Source organism: Mobula birostris, chromosome 10 (assembly GCF_030028105.1).
Source record: "Mobula birostris isolate sMobBir1 chromosome 10, sMobBir1.hap1, whole genome shotgun sequence".
Taxonomy (NCBI): Eukaryota; Metazoa; Chordata; class Chondrichthyes; order Myliobatiformes; family Myliobatidae; genus Mobula; species Mobula birostris.
The window spans coordinates 66,317,716-66,335,089 of NC_092379.1; positions in this window are offsets into that span (position 1 = coordinate 66,317,716).

The window sequence follows — 17,374 nt, forward strand, 5'->3', positions numbered from 1 at the left end:
GATACATATCCTTTCCTTGGTTATGGCAGTGTTCCTTCCTCTGAACTGTTCATAATCCAAAATGATTCACAGGTTGGAAATGTGGCCACCAACCAAGTTCCCACAGCAGAAGATGCTAAAAGTACATATTTGTGTGTATGGGCTATACAAAAAGTTGGGTGTTTGTAATCTGGGGAGGACCTGATACGGAAGTAGGATGGAACTCCAGTAACCCAGAATCTGTATGTTGGTTTGGCATCTGGTTCATTCATTAGCCAGTAGACTGAGCTGAGGTTCCAAAAACTTGGACCCCAGAGTGTGCACTGGGTGTGCTGTCAGGACCAGAGGCAGGAATATGACCCTGTTCTTGGGTTGGGAACATTAGGGGTCAGGAACATGGGCAGGCATGTAGACAGAGCTGTGGTTTGGAGGGCTGGTCAATGCAAAATATAGGATGAAACATACCAGTTTTATTTACCCCTTTCTTTAATTCAATAGATTTACTAGAAAATATATTATGAATGTATAATATATTAAAAGGGAAAAATCAAAGTGTGTTAGGCTATTAATAGAATTAAGTACTAATAGTTGAGAAAATTTGTCAGTCCCAGGGTGCTGAGGTTTTGGAGTTTTACTATTTTCTGAACCTACATCATATAGATAAATTATCTGGTTAGTAGCTAATTGCAGTTTGGAGATGTCCAATCTGTATACGTTGGTTATTGCATTTCCAACAGCATCAAGTACTCCAGTCATGTTGGCAAGAAAGCAAGAATAAAACACATCTAAGTGGTGATTTTGTGACTACAACTAACAGTGGTTAAGTCCCATTCAGCAATAGCTGATAAAGTCAATAGTCAATTGGAACAAGAACTGAAAACAATGAAGGCAGGGAGCTTTTTCTCTTTTCCTGTTTAAGAATGTGGCAAGGCATAGCAATCCTTCTGGTGAAGACACTCGCAGGGTACCGTCAGGGAGTTGATCCAAGTTTTAGACCTAGCCACACTGTAGGAATTGTGGTGGATGTCCAAGTCACAATAGATCACAGCTTGGTGGGGAAGCTAGGAGGAGGTGTCGTCATGCTGTTGCTACCCTTGTCCTTCATCATGAGGGAGGTCACAGGTTTGGAAGCTCCAGTCCACTTAGATGGTACACTGCATTCAAAATGCATGTGCAATGCAAGGAATGAAGATTTAGTTGCTTTGAAGTGATGATGTTGATATTTTCTGTGGAGGTGGAGTTATGAAATACATTCAAGGTGAAGACTATCCAACATTTAATCTGCAAGAGAGTCAAAGAATATTGGGGAACAGTAGGACAAGTATGTTAAGGTCAAAATCCGATTAGCCATGATCTTATTGAATGATAAAACAGACTCAATGAACTGATCAGCACACTTCTGCTTCTGTTCCTTTTTAGCACCAGATCTGTAACAAATTATAGCAACACACATCAAAGTTGCTGGTGAACGCAGCAGGCCAGGCAGCATCTGTAGGAAGAGGTGCAGTCGACGTTTCAGGCCGAGACCCTTCGTCAAGACTAACTGAAGGAAGAGTGAGTAAGGGATTTGAAAGTTGGAGGGGGAGGGGGAGATCCAAAATGATAGGAGAAGACAGGACGGGGAGGGATAGAGCCAAGAGCTGGACAGGTGATAGGCAAAAGGGGATACGAGAGGATCATGGGACAGGAGGTCCGGGAAGAAAGACAGTGGGGGGGGGAACCCAGAGGATGGGCAAGAGGTATATTCAGAGGGACAGAGGGAGAAAAAGGAGAGTGAGAGAAAGAATGTGTGCATAAAAATAAGTAACAGATGGGGTACGAGGGGGAGGTGGGGACCTAGCGGAAGTTAGAGAAGTCGATGTTCATCTCCCATCCCCCCCCTTGTCTTTCTTCCCGGACCTCCTGTCCCATGATCCTCTCATATCCCCTTTTGCCTATCACCTGTCCAGCTCTTGGCTCTATCCCTCCCCCTCCTGTCTTCTCCTATCATTTTGGATCTCTCCCTCCCCCTCCAACTTTCAAATCCCTTACTCACTCTTCCTTCAGTTAGTCCTGACGAAGGGTCTCGGCCTGAAACGTCGACGGCACCTCTTCCTACAGATGCTGCCTGGCCTGCTGCGTTCACCAGCAACTTTGATGTGTGTTGCTTTAATTTCCAGCATCTGCAGAATTCCTGTTGTTTGCTGTAACAAATTATGTCTGTTCCCCATGTTATAGATCACCCTTTAGTGTCTTTAGTAAAGATAGCCATTATGCATTGCACCATGTTATAGTAGGACCCAACTGATGTAAAACTTTGGAGTCCACTCCTAAATTTCTAAATATACTGATTTTATTTTCTTAATAAGGCAAGTGTGAAGCTAACTGGCCTGGTATTTTTAACAATCTCTTGTCTTTCTGCAATAGTGGCATTCCTTTTGTAGTTTGCCAATCATCAGGAACATGTCGAGTATTCAGAGGATTTAGGCAGAGTATACCAATGCCTCCACTGTTTTAACCTGGCTTCCTTACAGATCAATATATCATTTTGCTCATTTAAGGCATGACTTTTTTTTGGTGTTTTAAATTCTCTTCTTGCGTTAGTGAATCAGTTAAATCCATTCCTCAGTGGTTCTCTGTATCTGAATGTTTTCAACATTGAATTTCTTTCAGTAACAATGTGAACTGAGCCACATCATTTTTTCTTGGCATACTTAAACACCTTTTCATTCAAGTGAAAGACTGATAATAAAAAAAAACACTTACAGGTGTTGGAAACAATTTGTGAATTTCTTGGACTGTGCGGCAAATACATTTTCACAAAGTCACATCCATTAGGAATAGAAGAAAAACAAAATTTCCAAGTTACATTTTCAATTTATTTGACACAAATGAATTGCACTGTTTAATAGTGTCACCTAACTTACGTTGACCGAGAAATACAGCTGGGTATCACATGTTTTCTGTGCTCTACAATTGAATTGTAGCATTAAATTGATTTGCCCTAATATTATTTAGCAAGGTAATTACTTGCCGGTCTAATACCATTTCATGTATTAGCTGCCTTTACCACCAAGAAGGGCAAAGTTGGAGACACAAGAGCTTGCATCTAGTGCAACAAACATAGTGCTGGATGACATCAGGGGATAAGCAGCATCTATGGAGGGAAATGGACAGTCAATGTTTCAGGCTGTGACCCTTCATCCGGACTGGGGAAACTTGCCAGGGTTATAACAACACCATAACCTGTAGCTCCTACTTAGTACCACACATCATCCTGATTTGTAAACATATCGCTGTTCTTCACTTTAAATCCAGGAACTCCATACTCAGTAAAGAGGGATATAGGGTTATAAGTACATTTCCCTGAAGATAGTGATGCTGGTAGACAAGACAGCAAAGAAGGCATTTGGTACACTGGCCTTCATTAGTCATGGCATTGAATATAGAATTTGGTACATTATAATACTGTTGTGCAAAACGTTGGTAAGGCCACATTTAGAATATTATGTTCAGTTTTGGACACTCTGCTCTGGAAAGATGTCATTAAGCTGGAAAGTGCACAGAGGAGATTTACAGGGATGTTGTTGTGACTTGGTGGACAGTTATGTAGACAGGTTGAACAGACTGGGGCTATATTAATTGGAGAATAGTAGGATGAGGGATGATCTTACACAGGTGCATAAAATCATGATGGGGAAAGATAGGGTGAATGGGCAGTCTTTATCCCAGGGTTGGGGAATCGACAACTAAAGGTCATAGACTTGAGGTGAGAAAGAACAGATTTAATAGAAACCTGCGGGGGATCTTGTTGACCAAAAGGGTCATCAGTATATGGAATGAACTGTCACAGGAAGTAGCTGAGGCAGGTATATTAACAACACTTAAAAACTACTTGGACAGGTTTTTCTGTATGTGCCATACTCTGCCAGAGCGTAGGCGACCACTTTTTCAAGTGGTTGTCTTGGAGGAAAGATTCTGTGGGAGGTCCCCCACATCCGCCTCACAGCAGTTTTTTTTTTACAAGGCCGAGTTGCAAGCTCGACACTCAACCCGGCACGGATGGAAAGCGTGTCCAGGAGTGGGCCAACTGGATTCAAACTCGTGCACCTTCGCTCCGGAGTCTGGTGCTGATGTCACTGCACCACCAGCTGGCTACTTGGACAGGTACACAGATAGAAAAGGTTTAGAGGGATATGAGCCAAATAGGAATTTTGATCAGCATAGATAATAAGACCATAACATATGTAGGAGCAGAATGGGACCATTCAACCCATTGAGTCTGCTCCACCGTTCTGATTTATTATCCCTCTCAACCCCATTCTCCTGCTTTCCCCCAGTAACCTTTGACACCCTTATTAATTGAGAACCTATCTGTCTTCGCTTTAAATATACCAACTGGCTTGGTCTTCACAGCAGTCTGTGGCAATGAAGTCTCTGGCTGAAGAGATTCCTCCTCACCTCTGCTCTGAAGCAATTAAGGGATTGCAGCCTCTGATCCTAGACTCCCCAACTTTTGGAGACATCCTCTCCACATCTACTTCAGGCTTTTCAATTTAGAGATCTCCTCATTCTTCTGAATTCTTGCATAAGGAATCTTAAATCCTCTTGCATTTCTGATACTTTTACCATGATTACAATGCTTCAAAGGGTGGCTCAGCACCCGGTTTCCAAGGACAGTCATAGATGGGCAACAGCTGCTAACCATGACAGTAGAGCCTACGCTGGCCTAGTGCTGACAATAAGGCAGGTTATCTCATATGATAATCACCCATATGGCTAGATCACACACAAGTTGTGAAGAACTGAGATGAGCAGGGTTGTTGAAAGTACCCACAAAAGAGATGTTTGGGGCATTTCCTGACTTGCCTGAAAGCTTGAGTGCAGTGTCTGAGATTCAAGAAGGACCTGTGCCAACCTCACACAGACGTTTTCATGAAATCTGGAATCTATCCATTCCTACATGAACATGGGCACCAGCTTCCTGCCAACACTGGGGTGGTGTCTGTGAAAGATCTGATACAGGGCTGTAGATTTCATTCTTGGTGGTAGCTTTGAAGGTCCATCCTAGCAACCTGTCAACCTCAATGGAAGCTGAATGACAGTAATCTTATGTGCACTCTCAGAATACCACCACAGCTGTATCAGTTTTACTCTCACAATTTTCCATCAGTCATCTCGCTCAGACTGCGACTACACAAGGAAATACAGAATTTGAGCAGATTCAGAATACTACTCTCAGCCATTTGAACTTCCTCCATTCTAAAAAAAGCAACCATTCATCAGGATAATGCAGCTGGGAGATCACTGCATCGTAGAGGGGACACATTGATATACAAGGCATTGAGAGAATGTATGGCCAAGCAAAAATTACTGTATATTATTTTGAATGCATCCAAATACATTGCATTGGTTTGTTTGTGACTGCCTTTCATGATTTGTGCAAAACATAACCGATAACCAAAATGTGTCATTCAAGTTTCTTAACATTTATTTTCACTTGTGGTTGGTACGCAAGTAAATGAATTTGAGTGTTGTTTAGGGTCTTTGAAGTTAGGCTTACAAAGGCCTGTGATTAACATTCTCCACTTTTTATGGAGCACTGAAATGCATTTATAGGTGCAACTCACTGCAGATACAATATCGCATTGGTGGAAAGAGTGAATGGTTGGGATGGAGATGAAATGCCAACCAAGTCAGCTGCTTTATCCTGAATGATATCATTAAAGCTTTGCTAATCCAGGACAGTAGACATGCTTTGCTGATGTGGAAAGATCTTTGGAAGTTAAGAAATGAGGAAACCTCCTTTTGTGGACATAGTACATGTGTGGCTGGTCCAGTCAAGTTTCTGGTCCGTGGTGACCCCCAGATGCTTACGGTGCAGGACCTGAGAAAGGTGATGTTATTGAATGTCAAGAGTAGGCAATTAGATGTCATTTGTTAAAAATGGTCATATTTGCCTGGCACACATAACATGAACACATCTCAACAACTGCCTGAATATTGTCTTGGTCTTCCTGCATGCAGGCATAACAGTTTCATTTACTGAGATGTTGAACATTGTTCAATTTTAAGCAAACATTGTTACTTCTGACATGACAGAAGGTAGTGAAAATGATTGGGCCTTGAAAACTGCCCTGAGGAATTCCTGTCGATATGTCCTGGGCTGATGTGATTGGCTTCCTATCATAACCCCTTGGTTGATTAGTTTAGTCTTTGGACCAAAGGTAAGATGAAGTCTGGCACTGAGTAATCTTGGAATAACCCAAACTAAGTATAACTGGATAAAATATTTGTGATTATGTGCCATTTTATAACCATGACAGAAACTTCATTCACATTACTGTACTGATAATGGAGAGTATGCTGACTGAATGGTAATTAGCCAGATTAGATTTGTGCTGCTTTTAGTTGAAAGCATACACTTGGACAATTTTTCACATGGCTGGATAGATGCCAGTGTTGTAAATAAACTAGAACTGCTTGGGTAGAGATGCAGCTCCAGTTGTCAGTGCTACAACTGGAATGTGATCTGGTTCCATAGTCTGCTGTATCCAGCTCTGTCAGCTGGTTCTCGATATTATGAGTGAATCCACTTTGCTGAAGGCTGTCTTCTGTGATGTTGGAGATTCCAGAAGAAAACCAAGATGTAATTGGCATGCACAGATTGGGCCCCAACATTATTGACGGTCAGGATGTATATTCTAGCCTGCTCCTCCTGGTAGTTGCTTAACTGTACACCATCACCGATGACTAACTATGTATAAATGTGCAATGCTCAAAGGAAATTCATTATCAAAGTACATAAATGTTACTATATACTGCCCTGAAATTCATCTTCTTACAGGCATTCTCAGTAGAACAAAGAAATACAATAGAAGCAATGCTACACACATCAAAAGACTGGCAAAGAACTAATATGCAAAAGACAAACAGTACAAATACAAAATAATAATTAATAAAGAATATTGAGAACATGAGTAGTGGAATCCTTGAAAGTAAGTCCATAGGTTGTGGAGTCAGTTCAGTGTTGAGGTGACCTGAGTTATCCACACTGGTTCAGGACCCTGATGGTTGAAGGCTAATAAATGTTCCTGAACCTGGTAGTGTGGGACCTACTTCCTGACGGCAGCAGGGAGAGAGAGCATGGTATGAATGGTGGGGGTCTTTGATAATGGATGCTGATTTCTTGTGGAAGTGTTCCTCGTAGATGCCTTCAATGGTGGAGTGGACTTTTCTTGTGATGAAATGGGCTGTATCCACTAATTCTTGAAGATTCTTCCATTCATGGGCATTGGTGGTTCCGTACCAGGTTGCAATTACTCTCCACTGTGCATCAATAGAAGTTTGTCAAAGTTTTAGATGCCATGCTGAATCTTCTCAAACTTCTAAGTAGAAGTGCTACTGTCCCTTCTTCGCAATGGCACTTACTTGCTGATCCCAGGTCAGATCTCTGAAATAACGCCAAGGAATTTAAAGTTACTGACTCACGCCACCTCTGATGTCCTGATGAGGAGTGGCTCTAGTTTCTTCCTCCCATAGTCATTAATCAGCTTTTGCTGACGTTCAGTGAGAGGTTGTTGTGCCACAATTCTGCCAGTTAGAATAGAACCTTATTGTCATTGCTCAAGACAATGAGATTATGGTGCTACTCCAGTCTATGCAAAACAGATATCTACAATGCATAAAATTTAACAATAATTTAAAGATCCCATATTTACATGCAAAAGGTGACTCCAATAGTCCATAACTCAAAGGTCATTGGCAAGCTGGGGTGTAGCATTATTCAGCTGCACAACAGACCTTGGCAAGAAGCTGTTTTTCAGTCTTACTATCTTGGCTAAGATGTTTATGTATCTCCTACCAGATGGCAGGAAATTGAACAGTGTCTGGGATCAGATGGGTCTTTAATGATGTTGGCATTGGCAGTTGTAGATTGTCTTGAAGTCCGGTAGTTGAGTCCCAGCGGTGTGCTGAGCCGTCCTAATCACTCACTGGAGTGCTTTGTGATCTGTCTTGCTGCAGCTAGAGTACCAACCTGTCATTCCGTATGTCAGTATGCTCTATCACACACGGATAAAAGATGGCCAGTAATTTTGGGGCAGATTACCCCTACTAAACTCCTCTGGTAGTATAGTCACTGTTCTACTTTCCCCTCTATCAAGGTCATGTTAACGGACCAAGAGAACTCCTTGGTGATGTTCATCCCCAAAAACTTGAAGCTGGAGACCCTTTCCACTACCTCATCAGTTACGAATAGTGGGGCTTGTTTGGAACCTCGTCTTCCTGAAGTCAGTTATCATTTCTTTTGTCTTCTTGATGTTGAGTGATAGGTTGTGGTTCCTACACCAATCGGACAGTTTCAGCACCTCCTCTCTATATGCAGAATCATCATTGCTAACGATTAGGTCAATCACAGTTGTGTCATCTGCAAATCTGATGATTGAGTTTGTAGCACGAATAGGAGTGCAGTCATAGGTGAAGAGAGAGTGGAGAAGTGGGCTCAGTACACACCCCTATGGGGCACCGGTGTTCAGTGTTTTGAGGGGAGGGGAGAGTGAGTTGGTGTGCATTTGCCTAGTTTCACCACCTGGTTGCATCTAATAAGGAAGTCTAAGATCCAGTTACAAGCTGATGTGCTAAGACCTAGGTTGTGGAGCTTGACAGTCAGCTTGGTTGGTACTGTGGTGTTAAAGGCCGAGCTGTTATCAATGACAAGCATCCTGACATTGGCGTCTTTCAGTCTCAATCTCCATCTTATACACCGATTCACCATTTGGCCAACAACAGTGGTGTTGTCAGAAAACTTAAATATAGCATTGGAGCTGTCACAGTCATAATTATAAAGTGCGTAGAACAGGGGGCTAAGCTACAGTCCCATGGTGCACCTGAGCTGATGGCAATTGTGGAAGAGATGTTGTTGCTAATCCGAACTGACTGGGGTCTGAAAGTGAGGAAACTGAGGATCCAGTTGCACAAGGAAGCATCAAGGCTTCGTCTTGGAGCTTTTTAAATGGCTTTGAGGGCATGATAGTGTTGAATGCAGAACAGTAGTCAATGAGGCTGGTCCTGGCTCACCTCCGGCACTGGGTCAGATCAGCCCTCGATCAACTGCAATTTGCTTACCAGAATATTGGAGCCAATGATGAAGTCATCTGCCTGCTGAACTGGGCCTACTGCCATTTGGATACGCAGGGCAGCACTGTGAGGATCACGCTTTTTTGATTTTTCTAGTGCCTTCAATACCATACAGCCCTCACCACTGGGAGAAAAGCTCTGTTCAATGGAGGTTGACACTTCCATTGTATCCTGGATAATGGACTACCTGACTGGCAGACCACAGTTTGCGCGGCTTCAGAGCTGTGTATCAGACATGGTTATAAGCAGCACTGGGGCCCCACAGCAAACTGTATTGGCTCCCTTCCTGTTTACCCTGTATTCCTCAGGCTTTAGATACAACACTGAGTCATGTCATCTGCAGAAATTCTCTGATGACTCAGCAATAGTTGGGTGTATAAAAGGAGGACAGGAGGATGAATACAGAGCCTCGGTGCAGGACTTTGCAAAATGATGCAAGCTGAATCATCTGCAGCTCAACATCAGTATGACAAAGGAGAAGGTGATGGACCTTAGGAAGACCACGTCTGTTTTGCTCCCTGTTACTATTGATGACGAGGATGTGGTGAGGATCCCACAAGTAACTGGGGATCCACCTGGATGACAGACTTGAGTGGGGCACCAACACAGAGGTTGTGTACAAGAAGGACCAGAGTTGCCTCTACTTCCTGAGGAGACTGTGGTACTTTGGAGAATGCAGGCCTCTCTTTCACATGTTCTACCAGTCTGTTGTTGCCAATACAATCTTCTATGTGGTGGTGTGCTGGGGCAATGGTATCAATACTGGCGATGCCAACAGGCTCAATAAACTGATTAGAAAGGCTGGCTCTGTTATCGGAGTCAAAACTGGACACACTGGAGGCTTTGGTGGAACAGAGTACCCTACAGAAAGACTTGGCAATTCTGGACAATGTTTCTCACCCTCTGCATGCTACCTTGGCTGAACAGGGGTACTTTTCATAATAGACTAAGACAACAGCACTGCTCCAAAGTGCACTATATGAGGTCATTCTTACCCTCGGCCGCCAGGCTATATAATGAGTCAACTGGGGAAATCATCTTGTAATCTTTGTTGTAAATCTTGTACATCTTATTTTTAAAGTAACTTTTTGATTCTTTTTTACTTCTCTTGTAATCTTTGTATATCTCTGCATTTGGAATGCTACACGAACACTGTTATTTTCCTTGGGATCAAAGAAGTATCTATCTATCTATCTTAAAGTATCCATGTTCACTGTGGAGATGTTCAAGGGATGAATGGAGGGCCAATGAAATTGTATCTGCTGTTGACTTTCACCTGATTTACTGTCTGTTGCTTGCTGTTGGGAAGGCTTGTTCTATTCTGCACCTTTAGCTGATAAGGACTAAATTTTTAGACTTGTTAGTTCTGCTGTCACCATGCCTGGCTTAAGGGACAAGACTCTGCTGCTGCTGATGGCTTTCAGCACCTCATACCCAATTTCAAGCCACCAAATTTCTCATAATTTACTGTCTAGATTGGAGCAGAGGTTCCCAACTATTTTTAATGCCATGCAGCCTTACAATTAACCAAAAGGTCCATGGACCCCAGGTTGGGAACCCCTGGATTAGAATGATGATGATGACAAAGACAATGAAGGATGTCCTCGGCGTGTTATGACTGTCCCCATATAAACTGTGTGTTGGTCCTCTCAAAGAATACTTGTAATGTGTTTGCAACAGGTGGATGGTAGAAGGACAACATTATGTGATTTATTTCTTGTGTTAGCTTTCTCATTACCTGCAGCAGACTGTCTGGCAGGCATTTCCTCCTGAACTTGCCAGTTTGGTTGGTACTAGTGGTGTCAAGCCACTCTTGACAATGGGCATTTAATTCTCCATCTAGATTATATTCTGTACCAGCTCAATCCTTCTTCCATGTGTGATCAGCATGAAGCAGCTTTGATTCAACTGCCCGGGTTAATGTTTCATAGTCACCTGCAGGAAACTATACCGTAAGAACTTCAAAGGAATTTAGAAAGGTTTGTAACATGGAAAATATTTTGCATGTACAGCTTCAGAAGGATAAATGTCGAAGTATTTACTTCAATGGGAAAAAGAGAAAGGCAGTGAATTATTGAAAGATAAGAGACTGGGAAATGTGGATGTCCTTCTGCAGCAGATACTGAAAACAAACACACAGGCAAGTACAATAGCCAGAATTGCAAATGGTATGTTGGCCTTCACAGAAAGAAGGTTTCAGTAAAGAATAACGATGTCGTGCTACGATTAAACGGGGTCATGGGAAGAAAATATCCAAAGGACCATGTACAGTACATTTTGTTCTTCTTACCTAAGGAAGAATATACTTGGCATAGAAAGAATGCAGCAAGTTCACTAGAGCAATTTCTGGAGTAGCAGGACTTGTTTGTGTTTTGTTTTGATTTTTCCTTATCCGTTTCCACTGATCACCCAGGTGTATTGTCTCCACCTTCCCCACCTGGTTCCATCTGTCCATCATACAATAGGGTCTTTTCAGAGCCTCTTTAGGCAGGTACATGGAACTTAGAAATATAAAGGATATGCGCTAGGGAAATTCTAGGCAGTTTCTAGAGTAGGTTACATGGTCGGCACAACATTGTGAGCCAAAGGGCCTGTAATGTGCTGTAGGTTTCTATGTTCATCCCCCACTTCACTCAATTCCACTAGTCATCTAACAGACTCCATCTTATCCCTCCTTCTCAACTCTTTATGCTGGGTCTCTTCCCATCACACACTTAGTCCTGATGTAGGGTCACAACTTGAAATGTCACTGATCTCTTTGCTGTTCCACCACTGAGTGCTTCCTATGAATTGCTTTATTGCTAACTATCTCTAATCGGTCCTTACCTTTCCAAAGACAACTAAATTCTGTCTCTCAGAATCCCTTCCAATATCCTTTGCACCTTTGATGTAAGGCTCATTGACCCGTAGATCTCTGGCTTATCCCTGAAGCCCTTATTAAACACACCATATCCTCCAGTCTTACAGTACCTCAGCAGTGGCCTACAAAGATGGAAAGATCTCTGCCAAGGCCCCCAGCAATCTCCTCGCTTGCTTCCCGTAGCATCATAGGGTACAACTGATTAAGACTGGACGTTTATCCACCATTATGCATTTCAAGATCCCCAACACCACCTTTGTAATGGAGCATAATGTTAATAATGCTCCAAGATACCACCACTCCCTCCCCTCAACTCACTTGCTTCCATGTCCTTCTCTGCAGTAAATGTAGGCGAGAAGAATTTATTTATGACCTCCACTGCTTTCCATTGTTCTATACAGATCACTACACTGACATCACAGAGACCTACTGCCTTTCTGGCTACATTTTGCTCTTAATATACCTCCAAAATTGTTTTATCTTGCCTGCTGAGGATACCTCATGCCCCCTTTAGGACCAGTCCTACCTTAGAACACAGAACAGTACAGCACACAACAAACCATTTGGCCCATAAGGTTGTACTGACTTCTACCCTACTCTAAGATCAAATCAACCCTTCCCTTTTAAATGACCTTCCATTTTTCTTTCAACCATGTGCCTATCTATGAGTCTCTTCCAGCTGTCCTAAGTCCATTCTTAAGCTCCTTCCTCACTATCTTCTCACTTTCTAGAGACCTGTCTGATCTTTGATTCCCAAACCATAAATATGCTTCTTTCTTCCTCTTGACTAGATGTTCTACATCTCTAGTTAACCATAGTTCCTTCACTCTACCATCCTTTCTTTGCCTCAACGGGATAAATCTATCCAGAATGCCTTGCGAGCGCTCCCTAAGCTACACCCACATTTCTCCGAGTACATCTGTTCCCTATTGACACTCTCTATATTCATATTGTGTCGTGTCATATGATGTGGGCGATCATAGTCTTGACCATGATTGCTCTCAGCAGATTTTTCTACAGATGTTGTTTTCCATTGCCTTCTTCTGGGCAGGGTCTTTACAAGATGGTGACCCCAGACATTATCAATACTCTTCAGAGATTGCCTGCCTGGTGTCAGCGATCGCACATCCAGGACTTCTGGTGTGAAACAGCTGCTCATACGACCATCCACCACCTGCTGCCATGGCTTCACGTGACTCTGATCAGGGCCTGAGCAGCTGCTACACCTTGCCCAAGGGTGACCTGCAGGTTAGCGGAGGGAAGAGTGCCTTATACCTCCTTCAGTAGAGACCCATCTCTACCCTGCCATCCAACACTAATAGCATATTTACCCTTCCCCCAATTAAATACTCTCTCATATGATCTACTCTTATCCTTGTTCAAGGCTATGGTAAAGGTCTGGGAGTTGTGGTCACTGTCAACAAGCTGCTCACACACCAAGAGTTGTCACCTGATCTGTAGTACGCTCTCTCCTCTAGTCGGTCTGTCTACATATTGTGTCAAGAACAGTTAACACATTCTGCTTAATATTTAACACAAATCTTTTGCATCAAGGAGGAGCCAATCAATTTTAAGGAAGTTGATGTCCTCATGACAACAACTGTGTTATTTTCCTACTTTCCAAAATCTGTCTCCCGATCTGCTCTTCGGTGTCTCTGTTGCTGTTTGGGGGAGATGGGGGAAATTGTATAGAATACTCTCAATAGAATGATTGCTCCCTTCCTGTTTCTGACTTCAACCCACACTGACTCAGTGGACAATCCCTCCACAACATCTTCCCTTGGACCATGGTGCACCACATGGTACATATAATGCACACACAGGACACATAAAGTAATATCACCACAAGTAAACTAACAAATAACACAAGATAAAAAATAAGCAGTACAACTCTACTGGCACTTCATGTGTGATGAGACATGGTGGCAGGAGCTCAGTAGTCTTATGGCCTGGAGGAGAAGCTTTTTTCCATCCTAACAGTTCTTTTCCTAATGCTATGGTACCTCCTGCCTGATGGGAGGAGGTCAAAGAGATAGTTAGAACGGATGGGAAGGATCAGTGACAATACTAAGGGCCTTGTGTACCGGGCACGCCAGATAAATATCACTGAAGGGCAAAGAGAGACCCCGCTGATCCTCTCAGCAGTCCCTGCAGTCCTCTGTAGGGACTTCCGGTCAGATGCTTTGTAATTCCCGAACCCAACAGTGCTGCAGTTGGTCCGGGCACTCACAATGGTTCTCCTTTAAAAATTGGTTAAATGGGGGCAGGAGCTTCACTTGCCTCCATCTCCCCAGATGCTGCTGTGCTTCTTGACCAAAGAGGTTGTGCTGAGGAACCAGGTAAGATCATCCATTATGTGCATTCCCAGAAGATTGGTGCTCCTAATTCTCTCCACAGAGTTGTCGTATTCCTTGAGAGGAACGGCCAGCCTGCACCTTCCTAAAATAAGTCCACAATCATCTTTGGTCTTGTGTACACTGAGACTCAAGTTGTTGTGTGTGCATCACTCTACCAGTAGGTTCTATGCAGTCTCGTCAACATTATGGATGAGACCAGCCACTGTTGTGTCATCAGCAAACTTGATGCCTCAGTTTGAACTGGATCTAGCTGGGCAGTCATGAGTCAGCAGCAGGAACAGCAGCGGGGTAAGCCTGTGGCCTCAGGGGGAACTGGTGCTCAGCATGATGGAACCAGAGATGTTTCTCTCAATAAGGAGTGACTGTATATCGTAACTTGATGTGGGTAGCTTTAAGGAATTAAAATGCTTATGAAATTAATAATAATGCTATTAAAGTTGGTAGCAGAGTGGGTTGACTCTGAGGAAGGATGCTGGGATAGCAAGATTTCTAATGGACAACTGGGCTTATCACAGAGTTGGAACAATGGGAGAGAGTGGCTTGTATCTTGAAGAATCAGTGTTGGCTAGGTGATTGGGATCTTGAGGATCATGAGAATGGATAGGGGTGGTTGGGGAGAATCAGTACACTATAAGAAAGCAACTGACCTGATAAGAGTTGTACATAAAACCAGATTATTCTGGATTGCTCAAAGCTGCTCACTTCACTCCTTTGATAACATAAATCAAGTTCCCGCAAATTGTTCTCAAAGGAATGCACATACGATATGCACCCAAGGAATGGAAATCACGTCATAGTGCAAGGATGATTCATACCCAGAAATGCCTGATCAAATTTCCTCAGTGATGCAAAACAACACAAAAATAGTGGTTACTGCATTTCACTCAGCAAAAAGAGAAATCAGTTTTAAATTCTAACACCAGGCAAATATAATTTGAAATGGAGGTATATTTTTGGAAGGAAAATCTCTGTAATTGATTGAAATCTGATATAAAAAAAGAAATAACATAATTGTTATTTATGTATTACTTTTATCTGAAGAAGAAAACAACTCCAAGACACGAGAGCAACCAAACAAAATAATGCTGTTGAGCAAAACAAGGACATGCAGTGTTAAGGCAGGTGGCTAAAGTTTTGGTCAAAGAAATAAGTTTTAAAGAAAGATGTAAAGTAAACTAAGGAGGGGTGGGGATATTGGCAGTGAATTTCAGAACTTTTGAATCTGCTGATAAAAATATTCAATAAGTCAGCCATTATTTATAGAAAGAACAGCTGTGAAGATTTCAGGTGTAACTCTCATCAGAGTACAAAAGAAAACTAAATATAAAAGGAGTATTGAAATTTGAGAATAAATAAACAGAGTTTTCTGATGCCTTGAACATCTGAGAAGGAATGCAAATAATTATGGGGTGAATATTAGAGGCAAAGATCGCTCAACAAATTGGCACGTAATCTGAGAAAAATATCTGTGAGGTTTACAATTAACTGGCATAATACTTGAAAAAAATAGAACATTAAGGGCAAGATGGAAGCCCATGTGGATGCAGAACCCACCCTGGGCTCTATCAAAGGTGTACCTCTTGTAAATTTTTTTCAATTCTATGTTGGATAATCAAGTTCTGCAGGACTACCCCATCAGCAGGTTGCTCGATAGCAAAAGAACTGGACTTGCTGTTGTGTTGTCACCTGGACCTGTTGCGTACCATTGTGCTAAGGTGCGCGTAAAAACAAAGGGAGTTTGTGATTGTCCTGAACGTTTTCCTTTGTGATTGCGAGACCCTGTTGGACAGAGGTAAAACAGACTACTGCAAGTCTGGTTCACTGCCTCGGTTGTGGTGAGGGCTAGGCTGAGGCCACAGGGTCGCCTGTTGCAGTGCCCAGGGGAGGAGAGCAGAGCCAAGGTGGTGTGGGAGAATGCAAGGGCCTCTGCTGGGTGTCCAGCCCCCAGCCCATGCTAGCTTAGAGGCTGGAGACTCCTGTTAGTGCTGCCCTCTGGTGATCGCTCAGTGGGAAAATAAACTGGACCAGGATAATCCACGGACATGCCACTCAGAGACTTGGGCTAATTATATTTTTTCCTTTGTGACTGCACACTTTTTCTGAAATCATCACCATATGTGCAGTCTGCTGTTGGTAATGTGTCTTGCAGCTTGGGCCCAGAGGAACAATGCTTTGGTTGGCTAATTAAACTTGAACTTGACAACAGGGACAGGCTAAGGTAGGTATCAGAAAAAGCTCCTCACTCTACTCAAATTTCCCTCTATTATGTTTGATCCTGCAGATCAGGTTTTTTAAAACACACATTTAAGTACTCTTTTTTCACCTCTTCAAAAAAACTCAGATGTGCGAAACACTATTTCCCAAACACAAAACCCCACTGCTGCCTGTCCGTAGTCAATACTAACCAAGTACTTGCTTTTCCAAATACAAATAGATCTTTTTTCTAAGAATCCCTACAGAACTTTCCAGTAATGGAAGATTCACCAACCTGTAGTTCCCTGGCCAATCCCTGGAGCCCTTTTTAAACATACACACCATATTAGCTAAGCTCCAGACTTTTGAGTCCTCACCTGTGGCTAATCATGATGAAAATAGCTCTGCAAGGTCGTCTGCAATTTCTTCATTCTGCTTTCCTTCAATGTTGTTGCATATACTTGGTTATGTTGGGAATTCATCCAGCTTAATATATTCAAGACCATTATGACCTCTTTTGTAATGTTCTTAACCATCACCATTTATTTTCCTTAATTCCTCAGCTTCTCCAAGGTAAATACGATGGAAAGTATTTAAGACCTTGTCCATCTGTTGTGGCTCCATCCACAGAAACAATCACGTTGATCGTTAAGAAGATCTGTTCTCTCCCTAGCTACCCTTTTTGCACTTAATAGTCTTATAGAATATTTAGAGTTCTCATTAACCCTATCTGCTCCAGCTATCTCAAATCCTCTTTAGCCCCCGCTGCTCCAGATTTCTCCCTTATATGTACTGTATCTCTTCTACTGTTTCGGGATCCAGTAGTATACATCTAACATACACTTTTTTTCCCTTCAATATCCCTACT